This window comes from Pinus tabuliformis, chromosome Q, assembly GCF_031772625.1.
Source record: "Pinus tabuliformis cultivar Carrire ecotype Pingquan chromosome Q, CPIR1, whole genome shotgun sequence".
Taxonomy (NCBI): domain Eukaryota; kingdom Viridiplantae; phylum Streptophyta; class Pinopsida; order Pinales; family Pinaceae; genus Pinus; species Pinus tabuliformis.
The window spans coordinates 592,806,992-592,821,857 of record NC_142296.1 but is presented as its reverse complement, the minus strand read 5'-3'; the positions used below and the strand labels follow the sequence as shown (position 1 = coordinate 592,821,857).

Sequence of the window (14,866 nt, the reverse complement as noted above, 5' to 3'; positions counted from 1 at the left end):
TATCAAATTGAACAATGAAAGGGTACAATACTACTATGTATTTCATAGAACATAATTCCCTTGCTGACGTGTATGGGCTTAAAATCTAGTAAATGACTATTGATGGGCTCTACGAGAGTCACACAACTCAAATCCTTCATAAACTATTGTGTATAGGTTTGTTAAAGACTAATCACAACCTATTTAAGTGGCAATGGTATCTCTATCATCCAATACTTGCTGTTATATCAAAATAGAAGCACAAATTTGGGTAAGCAATTGCAACGATTACCTCTCATTGAAAACAACTTGATTCGACAATTTGAGTTTCATGGTTGTTTTGTTTAGTAAGACAATGGAAGACATCGAGTATTAATAGAATTAACCTCCAACAATGCACATTTTCCATAAAAAATCATTAAAATAGAGCTGAGAATAATCCATCATACTAGAGATCACACAATAGTAAAATACTCATAGTAGACAAAGGAATGCATCATAATGAAACCAAGTATTTTACCTTGAAAACCTAAACAAGAAATGCAGTTCATGGCTCAATGGTCAACTTTCATTTCTACAATCTTACGATACAACGTGGTTCATGGCTCAATGGTCATTGAACAATTCACATAGTTCCTCCTCTTGACTAACAACCCCTTTGAGAATGAAGTTACAAGGAAATATTGGAACACTGGGGGATGATGGGAAGGCCAAGAGACTAACCTTTCAATTCTTTTTCCTCTCCTATATTCATTTTTGACCAAGTGACATTACTTGGACTAGCCAATATAGCTAAATTAGTCCTTCAAATTTATATGCACTTACCAGCCTTGAAAACAGTCCCACATGTATGAGTTGAATATACATATATATGTATGTATGCCTTCTACGAATATAAATAAAAACATGATGTTACAACAAAATTAGAACTAATCAAACTTAAGAACACATCAATATTTAAAAACTTAATAAATCCACAGCTAATGTTATGATAGCTATAAAAAATAATAGAAAAATTACAGTAACTATACACATTTATTATTCTAATATGCACGTTGTAACAATAACCATAAGAAATATGAGTTACAATTGCAATTAAAATACATATGAAACAAATTCGAGGGTGAAAAAAACCCTTTCTCAAGGATAAGGCACTCATTCACCTTAATTTCCACTCCTACCAAATGCTCATAAATTCTCACCACTCAGATGCCATTTGTATTCCTTGATATCACTGATTTCAAGGGAAAGATAACAAGATTCTATACGCATGCTTAACACATGTGGATCGACTTCCAAAACTGAATGGAATTGGCACAAATCATAAAATCTACATATAAATGTCAACAGTAGGGCAAGAAAAATGACATTTATGTAGAAAAGGTTATTGTGGGAGCTTTTACCACCTAAACATACTAATTTGTCACAAATGCCACCCTGAAGGTAGGAATTTGAGTTGATCTGGGCAAGGTTATTTGTAGGCTTACTCTTCAAATTCCCCACACTAAGGCCATGTACCAAAAAACTAAGCTATACAAGAAATCAACAATATAAAACAACGAGAACCTTTTTCTAACCTACCTGCTTGTACAAGTTAAAAGGAAAACCCTCCATTAGTGATACTACTCCTTTGGGACAAGTAAACTTCAACATTGGTATGGATAAGTCCTCTACCAACCCCACCTACTTTGTTTGTATCACTGTTTTAAAACTCCGACTCAATTTCGGAACTGGCCAAGGGTCGACTCCGACTCTGACTCCATATCGAATTGGCCGATTTGATTTCGATGACTCGGTTGTTGTAAAAAATACGTCAAATATTTATTTTTTTATGAAAAAACATAATTTTAAATATTTTCATTCATGTTTCCAAACACAAAGAATTAGAATATATAGATAAGACAACATATGATCAAAGTAGGCTTAGAATATATCCATTATAAAAATGGTACCCAGTGCATTGTCCAATACATACATGATATAGAGATCAAAACAAAAATGCATAACCAAGGAGGCTCTAAATGGCCTCTACAACAAAAGTAGAACATCACTAGTCACTAGTCACTATTGGCTACTACTAGAGTAGCCAACATCATTTGGCTCAAACTTTGAATCAGAGTTAGACAAGGAAGCCCATGGCTTCTACTCATCATGATCTCCAACTGTAACTGTACAAGTAGTAGCACTAGCAGGCGCAATGAGGGAGTTGGGTAGCTTTTATAGGCTTGGGAGAGGTTAGATGGATAAGAAAAAATACTAAAACCAAGAAATAACCAAGTTTGGAGTCTGATTTCCCTCCAAATTCTGTCGCTAACCAGGTTTGACTGGCTCAGCTGGTTTAAGTTGGACTTGGCCGAGCTGGTGAGTCTATTACCAAACTGGCAGATTCCGTGGCCAGCTCGGTAGGTTTCTTAACAGAACAACCTTTGGGCCTATTTTTGTACCGAGCCGACCAAAGTAGAGGTTCGGCTCGATTGGGTAGGGCGATTCCAAATAGGTTCAGCCGAATTTTAAAACACTGGTTTGGATACACCATTTTCCAGCCTACTCAAGGATGTAGAAAACCTTACGCTAGGCTATGCGCAAGTATAGGTTCCAAGCTCAACAATTTTCTTAACCTGATTCCATCAAAATGCCAGACCTAGTTTCCAAAATGTTTAAGCCCAAATAGGGTATGTTTTGGCCCAAATAAGGAATATTTTGGTCCCAAAAAGGAAATTTATAGGTGCATAGGACCCACAAAGGGCATAGAAATGTCTAATGGTTTAAAAACAACAACAAACGAAGTATAAGATCATTCTAATTTTCTTGATCATTTTATCCAAATGTGCAAGATAATGTGCTTCTTACTGTCATTATACCAAGGAAATATGAATTGATTGGAATCCTCTCCAAAATAAGAGGTAAGTGGGAAAGGCCAATAGAATATTAAGATTTTGAACACTGGACACATGGGAATTTGGAGGAGGAAGCTCTTCCTCTACAAAATTTCTCATCAATTTGGCTTTCCAACATGCTTGACAGTTAATAAAGGGGGTCCTGAAATCTAGTGGTTTTAAAAGGGGCAACATGGTAGTCACCACTTGGGTCCAAGCCCCACTAGTGTTCCAAAAATGCTGAAATGGCTCCTAACTATATGTATCACTGAAAAGTGAATGCAGGGTTTCCAAGATTTCTAAAATAAATAAATTAAAGAGGAGAGTTGATCTCTAATATTAAGATAATTTTTGTTTTTGTAGATTAGATACAACGTTTGACACAAGAAGTAAGGTAGGTGGCATATTCCACTAAAATATTTGAATAGGGAAATATATTGGGACATGGTATCCACTCTTGCTATGGTACCCTATGACACAGGGCGAGGTCTTGACTCTTCCTTAGCCAATTTCAAGTCGAAATTACTAAAGAAGTGTGTAGAAGGCTAGAAACATAGCATTGGACACCTTGTTTTTGGAAAAGGTAAGTTATATGTTTCATACAAATTCTTTAGCAATGAAAATAAGATATTGCATGCAAATTCTTCAACATATGGTCACTATTCAGACCAAAGGACTTTCGGCAAAAGGCATGTTTCAAGAGAAGGGTGGGAATATTTTCCTCAGCATCTCCAGAAGAACAGACTTCATCCAGTGGTTTGAGAAGGGTGGGAATATTTTCTTCCGCTGCTCTAGAAGAACAACCTTCATACATTGGTTTGAAAGGAGATTAAAAACTACAAGTTCTTATAGAGGTCATTTTAATGATAACATAGCTTCTTCTAAGCATGAGGACCTAGATCCAGGGAAATTTTTTTTTATGGAATACTAGGTTTTCTTGCTTTCAATAAAGTTAATCACCAACATCTCAAAGAAAGAGAGCTTAGTTTGAAATCATTTGATGAATGAAGTTATTCCCTAATTTCACTTTTAGGTCGAATTGCATTGGCAATATATGTTGTGTTACCACTATTTTATCTTAGTCTTTCGAAGTTTTTTTTGGGGACTCTCTTCCGACAAATTTTCTCATACTTTGTTTTACAAAGGCTCTCCTTTAAAGTGGCTCAAATTTTTTCCAACTGGTGTCAGACTATATGCAGAAACCTATTTTTTTCCAATGTCTGCTAGACAAGTGTAGATTCATTAATAGGCTACATCGATACAAAGTTGTTTTGAATAGAAACCTTAGTGTTTAGTGTGCTCCTACCTCTTGTATGTCTGGGTTTGGTATGGCCATAGATAGGAATATTGGATCTATTGAGTCCTCATGAAATGTGCTTGAAACCAGGAATGAATGGTTTGACAGATCATAGAATTATTAGCATTTTGAAAGACAACATGTAGCTTATGTTCATCCAAAGAAGACCTAAATAGAGTAATTTCAAACTATATAAAAAAAAAGCATTTATATATCTGTTCCAAACCCTAGTTTATCTAAACTCTACTTCCTAGCCATCTGGATAAAAGCCAATATCCAACTAAAAACCTCTTAAAGATAAACATTCGTACAAAATCAAGACACAATACCATAGAATATCAAATAAATAAATTGATCCCACGACGTCTGTTCTACCACCTCAAAAAGGAGAACAGAAAAAAGCCGCAAATGAAAATCCGTAAGCACCTGTAAGGTATGCAAAAGATTCCATGTTGTTTCTGGAAAATCAGGATGTAGTGTCAAGACTTGTTTGTAACTCTTAATAATAGTTTCTACATGATTACTGTAGGATAGAAATGCAATTTGAGCAAAATGTATGCATAGCTACACCTTCATTCACAAATAAATGAATAATAGATCACCTCATAGTATCTAAAATATATACATATAAATGTCTTTGTAAGCCAAGGAAAGTTTTTTATGGCCTTCAGCCATGGTAGGTCTAACTGTAACAGCTCGTATATAATCCTGAATTAGCTTTGCTAACACGACCAATCTCTTTGAGAGTGTTTCCTCTGTTTACAAGACCAACTCCCATTGGATCTATCTGAGGAACTTCATTATAACAAGCAAGGTCTTCTACATAATGCCTCGTAAATTTCAATTTGTTAAGTTATAAAACAGATCTTAGATGCACCTTTAACTTCCATTATGTCTTAAAAATATGACATCATTAACACAGAGGAAAGAACTATAATGCTTCAGTATAAACAATCCCTACTAAATCTTTCTCACTTATTGTTTGTAGATTATTGCTAAATTACTGTAAGGGGTAGACAAGCCTATTTTTACAACTAGGGTTGCCTTATAAAAATTGGTAGTTGCACTGGTCATATTCTTGCATCAAGTTAGCATCAAGAAAATTACCAGAATTATATTATGTTAATGTGAAAATCCGCAAGCATTTATGAATATCGAAAGTGAGTTAAATGCATCACAAAACATTCAATATTGACATAACTACAAGTACCTCACCATTACACAACCTTTTATAATGTATAAGAATACACATAAAGGAAAGAAATGACAAAAACAATGTTTATGCAAAAACTTACCATTCCATATAAATGCTTCCAAGATTGGTGAGGGCTTGTGGATGATTTTCCCGAAGCTGAAGACAAGACTATAATTACAAGATAAGCATAAAATGAATATAGTAAATAGGAAATGCAATACAACATAATCGAAAAAAAAAATCAAACCAAACCACATCTTGAAACAACATCTTAGGAAGAATATGAAACATGTTTATACAAAATTTAAGAAATCAAAAGAATGTGCAATCTGGTAACAAGAAATTGCTTCATCCACTTGTCCAACATCTTTCAAAGCATTTCCGTACATGTATTAAAGCTACTGTCCACATTTAATGCAACGTGACACATAATCATGTCTCCAAATCCAATTAGCTTTTGCATGGGTCCGACTCCCCTATTAATAATCTATTTACAAGTCTATCATCCAAAGTAGAATGAAATTAGCCTACATAGAACTCATCATATTGTTGTAAGCATCCACAGATGTTGAATCCAACATTGTAGCTTGTTTGTAATGCATTATCACCAAATTCATTTGGCCTTTTTCATAGTACATGTTCGGTAAATTCCCTACACACAATCATGGCATATCCATCAACTCCCTATCACTAAAGTCTACTTAACCACTCAACTAAGATGTCTTGCACCAGAATTTTCATACTACAGTAATTGATAACTGCTACCAGCAACAACACCTGCTTGTGTAAATAATCATAACAATTAACTATTTTCCACTGAAATGCTTATTGAAGATTCAACAAATACAACCTACAAGGCATTGTTCAATGCCATGTGAAGGACTAAGCACAATGGTGTTGGGCACTGAACAAGTAAAGATGGTGCACTCAGAACTTATTTCAAATTCCCAATTTAAAGTGTTTGGGACCAAGCAATCCTTTTTGGAAAGGAAACACTGAGACATGCACTTTGGAAATGCCCATATTGGTGTCATAAACAATTTCATATACCAATTAGACAAAAGGAATTACATGACAAAAGTAGCCCTTGTATTTTTTCTGATTTTCTCATTGGCTTTGGGCCATATTCAGTTTCACATACCATTTAGCCAAAACTTAAAAATTTGCTTGCATGTCAACATTAGGCCTTGTAATTTTTTCACTTTCTTGTTGGCTATACAATCTACAAACAAAATGTAATATTTTTTACCTCAGTAACTGGTTAAAGGGTTATCCAAAATTTTCACCACAAAATTTTCATTTGTACAAACTGCATGACCAATATTAACTATATTTTGTAACTAACGATGTCTTATATATAACAAGACTCATTCTGGTGGGCAGGATAAAAAATTGTGCCTGGTCATTATCCCAAGCCTAGGCCTATCACCCATGTTAACTTTAATCTATGAAGTTCCAAGAGGGGAATCAAATCTTTCAAGGTGCAGACCTTTTTACTATTCAAATACATGTAAAGGGGTCTACACCTCAAATAATTTTCACTCTTGGCGTTTGATAGATCTGGGGTTAAAATGGACCTAGGATAGTTAATATTGAAGTACAATGCGATTTAATGTGAAAACCAACATGATATTAGAATTACACTCACTCATGACAAATATCCTCTACATATTGGACTCTAGAATGTGTTACTTGGTGCAATATATGAAAAAGAAAGGTTTAACAAATATACTAAAGAGGCCATGTATGGAAGATATTTATTTAAAATCAATCCCTCCAGAGTGAAATCTCTTGATGAATCCTAAAAATTAAGATTGAAGAATGACGGGAAATGTAACAGGGCCTATGGCACATTAGCAAAAATAAGTGGTGGTGGCAATGCATTTATAAGAAGAGGAAACACTTCCAAATCAACCAATACTGAATACCCTAAAGAAGGAAAGGGGATGAAATCAAACTTTAGAGGAAGGAATGGTTTCAAAGGTAGGAGAGAAGGACAGTGACTTCAAAAAGCTATCCAAGTATTTATTTGTACTTGCTAAATTTGGAAACTATGGCCAAACATCACTTTGGACGTCTCTTATGAGGCAGCTAATATTTTTCTTGGATTCCTCTTTTCGAGATGTGTAGGACTGATCTAAAGATCATCCTATTCTGACATGTACAAGGAAGTTATGAATTTATTTTGATTATGGACAAATTGTCAAGGCCAGGCAACGATCAAATTAGCCTCCTCTAATGTTCAACATTGCATATAAATACAAGGTGCCTCCTCATTTTGGAATCTCTTCTCATTCATCTTTCTCTCTCTCATCTTGATTAGGTACAGATTTTTGGGCCTCTCTCTCTCCACATATGTGAAAGTAAGACTGTATTTTCTAGCTGCTGCATTGACCATATTTGATAAAAATTTCAGGAGACCAAAATTTCAGGAGGTCAGAATTTCAGGTGGCTGACTTTGACTAGCATTAACCCTATTTGAATTCAGTTTTTTGAGGGAGACTTCTATTTGGGCACGCCACTGTTCTGGGCACAAAACCTATGGTGCCATAGCCGCAGGCATATGGTTCCCTAAACGCAGGCCTAAAGCGACTGCAAGTGAGGACTTTTTTAAGGCCTAAAACAAAGCACTGAGCTTCTGGAAGGAGGCCAAGGTTACTTGCCAGGTAGGCTGAGTTGAAGAAGGGTTGTTTGGGGCAGTGAAATTAAGGGAAGAATGTTTTGAGTGGGTTGTAGGTGACAGCGAGGGACTGTGGTAAGCTACATTCCTAACCAACTCAAAACAAGGACAGCGTGGAGAGTTTGAAGGTACAAACATGCCCTGATTAGCAGCATGCTAAGGGAGCTGTCTCATGAGAGTATGCCATAGTTTTCTTGAGGGTTGTTCGAAGACTGTGTGAGGAGTTTAGGTCTGCCTAGTGCCCTAACCATATCAATAATGAACAACAGCATAGAAAGCATGACCATCATGGAAATCATGGATACCATGGATACCATGGCAAGCATGGCAAGCATGGAAAACCTGGACAACATGGAAAGCATGGAAAGCATGGACATAATGGAAATCATGGAAAGCATGGACAACATGGCAAGCATGGAAAGCATGGACAACATGTACAACATGGAAAGCATGTACATCTTGGACAACATGGCAAGCATGGAAAGCATGGATAGCATGGAAAGCATGTACAACATGGCAAGCATTGAAAGCATGGACAACATGGAGTGATAGGTAATGTAGGTCATCAAGGAAATGACCAACTCTTCAAGAAAGAAAGGAAACCCACGTATGAAGAATCAAATGTTGTTTCTTTTAAGATAAAGAAGTGTTATCTTGTATTGTCCCTCTCCTTCAGGTTCTTTGGGAATCTGGCTTATTGATTGTAGTGCTTCAAGGCACTTCATCGGATAGAAGGGTGATCTCTCTAATTTAGTAAAGATGGAAACAATCATGGGATTATACTTGGAGCTGATGCCACCTATCCTGGAAATAGGGAATTTTACCCCTCAGTTAAATGAGGGTAACTTGATTCATTTACAAGAATCTCTTTTGTGTACCTGATCGCAAGAAGAACCTGGTGACCATTTTGGCAATGGAATTCAAAGGTTTTTAGGGTGGCATTCATTGATGGAAAGGTACATATTTGAAAATGGAATTTTGAAAGGTGCTTTTGAGTTCAAGGTTGTATCAAGTTGCAGGAAGTACATTAGGGACCATGTCAGTTGTAACATCTCATCTATAGCACTGGAGGTGTACTTATTATGGGACCCTACCCGATGTGAGTCAGATGATGAGAGGGATGCCTAAATCTAAGAAGAGAATGAAGGTACATGTCCAAGATGTACCGAAGGAAAATATTACAAGGGGACCATTCCCCTTAGGTAGAAGGTCCATAGGTTTGGAACCACCCGAGGGGTTTGAGATTCATGATTGGGAATCTCATGTATGCAGGTGGAAGAAAGCCCTATATGGATTGAAGGAAAAATCCCTGGTCTTAGTATGAGAAGATTGATAGCTGTTTGATGAAGTTGATATTAACTAGGAGTGAAGTCGATCCCAACCATTGCTTGAAGGTTATGGATGATAGATCTCTTATACTGGCACCTTCTGAAGACGACCTCTTTTTGACAGGTGCAGACCCTCTCATTTGCAAATGTAAGAGGGAGTTTGATTCCAGATTGGGAATGGTGAACTGCAAGCCTATGACTGCCTTGATGGAGCTTAACTTTCAGAAGTTATGTGGTAGTGATGCGAGACAATATTTGGAAAATGCCTCTGAGTTTCGTAAACTCATTCGCATTGATGTTCTTGGTGAACTTCCGTCTGGCTATATGTTTTGCAGTTAGCATGTTGGGATCATATTTTGTTGAAGCTACATGACTATTCGAATGTTGACTAGGAAAGCAGTGTGGAGGATCGCAAGAGCACTTCTTAGTGCTGGTTCTCTTTGGGTTTTGCTCGATATCTTGGATGCACAGGAAATAGCAGACGGTTGCTTTGAGCACTGTTGAGATTGAATAGATAGATACAAGTATGATCTCGTGTGATTTGCCTAGTTGTGGAAGCTCCTTAGTGAGTTGTTTGTACACATGATGGATACCACTGTGATCATATGTGTCAACCAGGGGGGGATTCGATTGTTGAGGAATCCCATATTCTATGATTGCTCCAGTATATAGAAATTAGATACTACTTTATCTGGGATATGGTACGTTGATGAGTGAGGAGGCTCTATCACATTGAGACTAATGTACAGGTCGCAGACATTCTATCAAAGCCCCACAGAAAGGAAAAATTTGTGACTTTCTTGAATGACTTGGAGTCATTGAGAAATCTTCTTATGAGGGTCCTGCATGTTGCATGCATTGAGATTTGGGAGCTTTGGGGGCTTGGGGTACTTATTGGTGCAACAAGTGACCATAGGGTGAATCACCCTTCCCTAATGGTGCACTGTATACAGAGTGAATGGCTCTACCTTCCCTTGTGATATCTAGTGGCCACTTAGGGACAGGATGAGTGGTTCTCCTATTGAGGAATCCTACCCATGCAGTCTAGGACTCATGGGAAGCACATCTCATCTGGCGAATGAGAAGGTAAATGGAGTTAGGGACCATAGTAGTACTAAAGATGGATGCATCATTATATATACCGTAATCCCTATGCTAGGATGACCTCCATTGATCTGGGATCAGTATGAGTGGATTGAGACACTCTCTTTTGATATTGATTTGGGATCAATTTGAACTGACTTCGGGCCAGTAAGAGTGATATGACTGACTCTCTTGGAACTGATCTGGGATCAGTAAGAGTGGTATGACACACTCTCTTCATATGAAACTAACTTTAGGTTAGTAGAGAATGGTATGAGACATTCTCAATCAATTCTTCTTCTTCATGGTTCAGAAGAGCAGAGCTCAGCAGAACAAAGTAAAGAAGAGCAGTGCAAGGCATCGATGGGAGAGATATTACAGTCAGACAGATGGATCAGCTGATGGATTTCTCCCTAGTTGAGGGGGAGCGTTAAAATTGGAAACTAGGGCCAAACTCCATGTGGGTCATCTTATTTATGAAGCTGGTATTTTTCTTGGATCCCTCTCATTGAGAGGTGTAGGATTGATCCAAAGATCATCTAATTTCAATAATTATTCATGAAGTTATGAATTTACTTGTGTTATGGGACATTTTGTCAAGGTTTGCCAACAACCAAATAAACCCCAGATGTGCTCAACGTTTTAGTATAAAAGGAGATGACTTGAGAGTCATTTCACACACACTTTTATCTTGATTTCTCTCCACTTGTCTTGGGTTTTAGTGGAAGATAAATCTAGGAGTGGAAGCCTTAGTTGTTGGAGGAAAAGAAGGCAGCTCTAACGCTATCCTAAGGTATCCCTAATGCAGTCCAAGAAGGCAGACCTAACGCTATCCTAAGGCAATCATAACGCAGTCCAAGAAGGTAGCCATGAAGCTATCCTAAGGAAACCCTAATGCAGTCCAAGAAGGCATCCCTAATGCTATCCTAAGGCATCCCTAATGTAGTACAAGAAGGTAGCCCTAACACTATCCTAAGGTAGCCCTAATGCAATCCTAGAAGCCAACCCTAACGCTATCCTAAGCCAGCCCTAACGTAGTCCTAGAAGGCAGCCCTAACACTATCCTAAGGTAGCCCTAACACTATCCTAATGCAGCCCTAACATTGTCCTAACCTAGAGGACGCAGTCATGAAGAGATGCCCTATCCTCTATGCTATCTCAATGGTATCCTAGCCATTATTAAGATGAGGATAGGCATTGTCCTAAACATATCTATGGTGCCATAGCCGTATGCATATGGTGCCCTAAACATAGGCCTAAAGAGGCTGAAAAGGAGGATTGTTTTAAGGCCTAAAACAAAGCACCGAGTTACTGGAAGGAGGTCGAGGTTACTTGCTGGGTAGGCCAAGTTGAAGAAGGGTTGTTTGGGGTAGTGAAAGTAAGGGAAGCCTATTTTGAGTGGGATGTAGGTGATAGCGAGGGACTATAGTAGGTCGTAGTCCTAACCACCTCAAAACAAGGACATCGTGGAGAGTTTGAAGGTTCAAACATGCCCTCATCAACAACATGCTAGGGGAAGTCTCTCATGAGAGTATGTCGCAGTTTTCTTTAGGGTTGTTCGAGGACTGTGTGAGGAGTTTAGGGTTGCCTAGTCCCCTAACCAGATCAATCATGAGCAGTAGGATGGAAAGAATGGACAACATGGAAAGCAAGGTAAGCATGGAAAGCATGGAAATATGGACAAGATGTACAACATGACAAGCTTGTACAATATGGCAAGCATTGAAATCATGGACATCATGGCAAGCATGTATAACATGGAAAGCATGGACAACATAGCAAGCATGGCAAGCATGGAAGGCATGGACAACATGGAAAGCATGGAAAACATGGACATCATGGCAAGCATGGATAGCATTAACAACATGGTAAGCATGGTACTACAAGCACATGAGACATGTTGTATGACAACATGGTGCAACAATGGCACATGGGTGTAGCATGGTGCAGCACAGTGAGGTGCAACATGATGATGAGGAGCAGTATAATGATAGGTGCCACATGGTGAAGGAATCACTTGGGAGAATCAGTTGAAGCTACCTAAACTGATTCTCACTCAGTATTCTTCAATTGAGTTCAGCTACCTCATGTATCATATACTTAGAGATGATCTATGCTCTTACTTAGATAAGTCAAAGTGTTGACTTCTGTTGTACATGTACTCTCTCTCTCTCTCTCTCTCTCTCTCTCTCTCTCTCTCTCTCTCTGTTGAACTATTCAAGAACATATAAGAAGAATTGATCAAGGGTTTCCCCACATTGGGGTTTGTCCTTGGCTAGTGCCACATCTTGTGTCCTCTTGTCTTGGCTTGTCTTCTATGATTTATGTTTATGTTCTATCTACAATTTACTTTAATGTTGATGTGATTTCTAATTTGGAAAAGATATTGAGCTAACTGTGAAAATTGAAATAAATTGCTCTTAGCATAGAACATACTTAAACTTAATGCTCGTCACGATGCTTCAATCTGAAATGAAAGAAGATTGGTGGCAACAATGCCATAATTGCAAAAAAGAGTAAAGAACCACACAAATGTCCTCGACAAGATTTCGTGTTGGGTTGTGTTATATTCTTTCCACGTAGTTAACAAGGGGTTTTGAAGGGCACCCGTAACCCCACTTTATGGGGTTTGGGGTAGCGCCCAGAAACTTTTGGTTTTGGACCCTATGTTAGGTTGGGCGGACCAACCTATGGTTTTGTGCATGATTTTCACACATGTTTTTTGGACACGATGGTTTTTAGTCCATGGCATTGCCTGCGATGGTTTTCGCTCCATGATATTGGATGCTTCGGCATGTATAAATATGTATTGTATCATTGAAAGGAACATAACTAAAAATCAAGCTGGTAGTCTTGGTCTTGGGATCCAGGGGAAAATCTCTGGGTATATGTGTTTTATGTGTTATGCTCTCGCATTTTTTATTTTCTGTGTTTTAGAATTCGTATGCAAGTAATTTCTGTACGGGGTTAAATCCTACATTTGGTATCAGAGCAGTTTTGGCTTCAAGGGGACACCTTTGTTGCTGAGGGGTTTTGCTCGGGACTGTGGTAGACCCTGTTCAGTGGGAGATTTGCGAGATCAATTCTGGTGGTGAAATAAGATGGCGAGCAATGGAAAGATAAGGATCAAGAAATTTAATGGTCAGAGTTTTGAACTGTGGAAACTCAAGATGGAGGATCTGTTGGTGGATAAAGATTAGTGGATCACAGTAGATCCAGGTACTAAACCAACGGGAGTGTCCGATGAAGAATGGAAAAAGTTGGATCGGAAGGCAAAGAGAACAATACGATTGTGTGTCTCAGATTTAGTATTGTTGAATGTATTCGAGGAAGCTACAACAAAGACTTTGTGGCACAAGTTAGGGACTTTGTACCAATCTAAGTCTCTGGTGAATAAACTATTCCTGTGGAAAAAGTTGTATAACTTGACGATGAAAGATGGAGACTTGGTAACAGAGAATCTGAATGCATTTAATATTGTGGTAAGTCAGTTAGCATCTGTTGATATTAAAATTTCAAACAAAGATAAGTGCATCAATTTGTTGTGTTCTCTACCAGATTCATGGGATAGTCTGGTTATTACAATAGGTAGCAATGCAACTACCTTGCAGTTTAATGAAATAGTCTCAACCTTGTTGACGGAGAAGATGAGACAGAAAAATATGGAGAGCCAAAATGGTGATGCCTTGTCTGTAGGAGGGCGGACCCAGAACAGAAACAAAAATAAGTCATCGAGTGGGAGATCTAAATCTAAAGGGAGTTATAAATCTCCAAGAAAACGTGTAAAGGTGGTGTGCTGGAAATGTGGAAAGGAAGGGCACTACAAAAGGGACTGTAAATATAAAGCTCTTGACAAAGGAAAGGGATCTGATGAGGCTCCTTCTGTAGAGGCAAAAACCACCTCAGATGAAGGAGGGGATGTGTACTTGGCTTCTTCAAGTACACATGTAGATCATGAGGCATGGTTGATTGACTCAAGTGCATCCATTCACTTCACTCCCCACAGAGAGTGGTTCTGCGAGTATGAGAAATATGATGATAGTGATGTCTTCTTGGGGGATGATAGGAAGGCTAGAATTGTTGGTCGCGGAAAAGTAAAGTTGAAGTTGCAAGGTGAAAGGGTTAGAATGCTTCCAGGTGTTCTACATATTCCTGCATTAGCCAGAAATCTGATTTCTATAAGCAAGTTGGATGATGCAAGTCTAAAAACAGTGTTCGAGAAGGATACCTGCAAAATGGTTTGGGGAGCACTGGTATTGATGCGGGGAGTTCAGATTGGAACTTTGTACAAGCTACAAGGTAGCACTGTTATTGATGGGTGCAATAGTTCTATGGTTTCTAAAAGTGGAGCAGAAAATCTAGTGGTCTCTGGAGAGAAGACCATGTTGTGGCATCAAAGGCTTGGACATATTGGAGAGAAGGGCCTTC

At 38.2% G+C, this 14,866-nt stretch overlaps 1 pseudogene; it reads left to right on the top strand.

Annotated features, from left to right (window-relative positions):
* Positions 1 to 3,299: 3,299 nt before the first annotated feature.
* LOC149220842 (uncharacterized) lies at positions 3,300 to 4,193 on the top strand (annotated as a pseudogene).
* Positions 4,194 to 14,866: the final 10,673 nt, after the last annotated feature.